The following is a 4,233-nucleotide window of genomic DNA, read 5'->3' as shown; positions in this document are numbered from 1 at the left end:
TTCTAGATGGCAGACCTCTAGGGTAAGTTATGGAAATGAGATCCAAGTCGACAGACTTGTTTTCCTCGCGTCTTTGATAGCCCTTAAATCTTCAGATATTAATATCATTCTGGGTATGGACTGGATGTCGGCTCATCATGCCCAAATCGATTGCTTCTCTAGGACTGTTCAACTCACCCATCCTTCAGGAAAGATAGTTAATGTCTTGACCCGAATAGCCAAGCGACAATTATATTCTCTTAACGCCAGCCCTTTGCCAGACCTTGAGGACGTTCCGGTAGTCCGTGACTTCCCGGATGTCTTTCCAGAGGAATTGCCAGGTGTTCCACCTGACAGGGATGTTGAGTTTGTAATAGACCTCATTCCAGGAACCGTTCCGATTGCTAGAAGACCTTATAAGATGGCACCCCTAGAACTAGCCGAGCTTAAGAAACAACTCGATGAGTCCTTGAAAAAGGGTTTCATCCGACCTAGCTCATCTCCGTGGGCTTGCCCCGTCCTATTCGTCAAGAAGAAGGATGGTACGGACCGGATGGTTGTAGATTACCGACCTGTCAACTTGGTCACAATCAAGAACAAATATCCGCTTCCCAGGATCAATGACCTGTACGATCAGCTCGCTGGATCCTCAGTCTTCTCCAAAATGGATTTGAGGTTGGGCTACCATCAAATCAAAATCAGAAACGGGGACATTCCTAAAACGGCCTTTGTTACTCGTTATGGCCAATACGAGTACACCGTCATGTCCTTCGGATTAACCAACGCTCCAGCCACCTTTTCTCGGTTAATGAACTCAATCTTCATGGAGTATTTGGATAAATTCGTCGTGGTTTACCTCGATGATATACTCATCTACTCCAAGAACGAGGAAGAACATGCCGAACATCTAAGGCTAGTGTTGCAGAAACTTCGAGAGCATCGCCTTTATGCCAAATTTTCTAAATGTGAATTCTGGTTGTCAGAAGTGACCTATCTGGGTCATGTAATATCTGGTAAAGGTATTGCTGTTAACCCTGAGCGAGTTCAAGCCGTCCTTAATTGGACTCCACCCGAATCGGTCAAGCAAGTTCGGAGTTTTCTGGGCTTAGCGAGCTATTGTCGTCGCTTTGTCGAGAACTTCTCCAAAGTTGCCAAACCTCTAACCGAACTCCTCAAGAAAGATAAAAAGTTCGAATGGACTCCACAATGTGAGCACAGTTTTCAGGAACTGAAAAGACGCCTGACCTCTGCTCCCGTACTGGTACCGCCAGACTTCTCTAAGGACTTTGTTATCTACTGCAACGCTTCGCGACAAGGACTAGGTTGCATTCTCATGCAAGATCGACACGTAATTGCCTACGCTTCACGGCAATTGCACCCACATGAGGAGAATTATCCTACTCATGATCTAGAGCTTGCAGCCGTAGTCTATGCACTTAAGACCTGGCGACATTACCTCCTCGGTAATCGTTGCGAAATATTCACTGATCACCAAAGTCTGAAGTATATTTTCACCCAACCGGATTTGAGTCTTAGGCAGAGACGTTGGGTTGAATTGATCACCGACTTCGACTTAGGAATAACCTACACCCCAGGGAAAGCCAACGTCATGGCTGATGCGCTAAGTCGTAAATCTTATTGTAACAACCTGATGTTACAACAAAGTCAACCACTTCTCCATGAGGAATTTCGGAAGCTTAACCTTCATATTGTTCCTCAAGGTTTTCTCTCCACCATGGTGGCAAAACCTACCCTTACGGATCAAATTATCAAAGCACAGAAGGTAGATCCGGGAATCTCCCGCATCAAGAGGAACATTCAGAAAGGAATTGCGAATTGTTTCTCCATTAATGATCAAGGAGTCGTATACTTCGGGAATCGATTAGTAGTTCCCAAAGTGCGCAACCTAAGGCGATTAATCCTTAAGGAAGCTCATGAATCTCCTCTCACTATTCATCCCGGTAGTACTAAGATGTATCAGGACCTACGCCAGAGGTTCTGGTGGACTAGGATGAAGAGAGAAATTGCTCAGTATATTGCTAACTGCGACGTCTGTCGTCGTGTAAAAGCAGAGCACCAACGGCCTGCTGGCACCCTTCAACCCTTAGCTATTCCTGAATGGAAATGGGATAAAATTGGTATGGATTTCATTACCGGTTTTCCCAGGACCAAGAGAGGGAATATGCTATTTTCGTCGTGGTCGATCGTCTTTCCAAAGTAGCCCATTTCCTACCTGTTCGAGAGAGTATAACCGCTAGTCAGCTGGCAGACTTATACATCTCCCGAATAGTGTCCCTTCATGGTGTTCCTTTGGAAATTAACTCGGATCGAGGAAGTCTTTTCACCTCTCGATTTTGGGAAAGTTTCCAAAATGCTATGGGAACCCGTCTTTCCTTTAGCACCGCTTTCCACCCTCAGTCGAGTGGTCAAGTGGAACGCGTCAACCAAATTCTAGAAGACATGCTTCGAGCCTCTGTTATCTCATTCGGAATGGACTGGGAGAAGTGCCTTCCATTTGCCGAATTCGCTTACAACAACAGCTATCAATCTAGCTTGGGTAAAGCCCCTTTTGAAGTTCTCTATGGACGACGATGTCAAACACCCCTTAACTGGTCAGAGACCGGGGAAAGACAATTCTTTGGCCCGGATATGATTTAGGAAGCAGAAGAACAAGTTCGTATCGTTCGTGAAAAGTTGAAAACAGCCCAATCCCGTCAAAAGAGTCAATATGACCGAAAACATAAGGCTATGACTTTCGAGGTTGACGAGAAGGCTTATCTTCGGGTCACCCCTCTGAAGGGAACCCATCATTTCGGTATCAAAGGCAAATTGGCTCCTCGTTACATTGGACCTTTTCGCATTCTTGCCAAACGAGGAGAAGTTGCCTACCAGTTGGAACTACCTCCGCACCTCTCCAGAGTTCACGATGTCTTCCACGTTTCGCAACTCAGGCGTTGCTTCTCGGATCCTATCCGTGAAGTGGACCACGAAACGCTTGATCTCCAAGATGATCTTACATATCGAGAGTACCCCATTCGTATCCTCGATCAGGCCGAACGTACCACGCGACGTCATAATATCAAGTTTCTCAAGGTTCAATGGTCGCACCATTCTGAGGATGAAGCAACTTGGGAAAGGGAGGATCGTCTTCGACTCGAGTACCCCGCCTTCTTCCCGGAGGAACCCAAATCTCGGGACGAGATTCTTTTGAGTGGGGGTGAGTTGTCACAACCTAGCTAGTTATGCATTAGAGTGTTGCATCATGTTTACTCTTTCATCAGAAACTTGAAATGGGGATGACAGAACCCCCAGTCCCCTCTGAAACCAACTAGGGTTACTAAAATAATTTTTCAATGAACCTGAAATGCCCTTCTAAAATGCCCATCATTTTTGTCTTGGTTCAGAACCTCTGCCAAAAATGGTGCACATTTTCCTAGGCCATCCTAGGGTTTTTGAATTAAATCATAAATATTTGAATTTGGGCATTTAAAATAATATAAAATATTTAAATGCTCAAATATCTCCAAACTAAAATGTTTCATGTTGGAAATAATCCAACTATGGGCCAGGAATAGTTTGGTGATTTTTGAACTTGCCTAGGTATTTTATTTAATTCAACAAAGTTGCAGATATATTAAATAAAACAGAAACAGAAATAAAAAGGGGGAAAACTTACCTGGGCTCCTCCACCTTGCGGCCCAGCCAGCTGGCCGGCCCAGCCAGCAGCGGCCCAGCCCACCACTGCAGCTCTCCGTCGTCTTCCTCCCCTCGCCCCGAAGCTGCTGCGTGCTCGCGCGCGCACGGCCGCGCGGCCACCTCCTGCTTGCCGACGCGCTCCTGGCCGCGTGGACGACTCCCGCAGGCCGTCCCGATCCCCCCTGCTCTCTCTCACTCTCCCCCGGCTCTCCCCTCCTCTCCCTCGCTCTCTCTCTCACACGGCCGAACACCACCGTCGCCGCCGTTCGCCATAGCAGCCATCTCCGGCCACCCCTCGCTTCCCCGACTAGCTCAGGAGCTCCGCCTCGACTCCCTCTTCCTCCCCACCGCTCCACAGCTCCCCGGAAGCCCTGCATCGCCGCCACGTCGCCGTTCCCCTCTTCGGGCTCCGACCACCGTCGCCGTCGAATTCGCCGTCTCCAGCGCGTCCCCGAGCCCGCTTCGACGCCCACTGCAACCGCGGTGAGCTACGCCACCGTTTCCCCCTCTCCTTCCCCTCGTTCCCTCACCGTAGCCACCTCCCCACCACGGCCGAAC

Source organism: Triticum dicoccoides, chromosome 7A (assembly GCF_002162155.2).
Source record: "Triticum dicoccoides isolate Atlit2015 ecotype Zavitan chromosome 7A, WEW_v2.0, whole genome shotgun sequence".
Classification (NCBI taxonomy): domain Eukaryota; kingdom Viridiplantae; phylum Streptophyta; class Magnoliopsida; order Poales; family Poaceae; genus Triticum; species Triticum dicoccoides.
Note: the sequence above shows the minus strand (reverse complement) of the source record.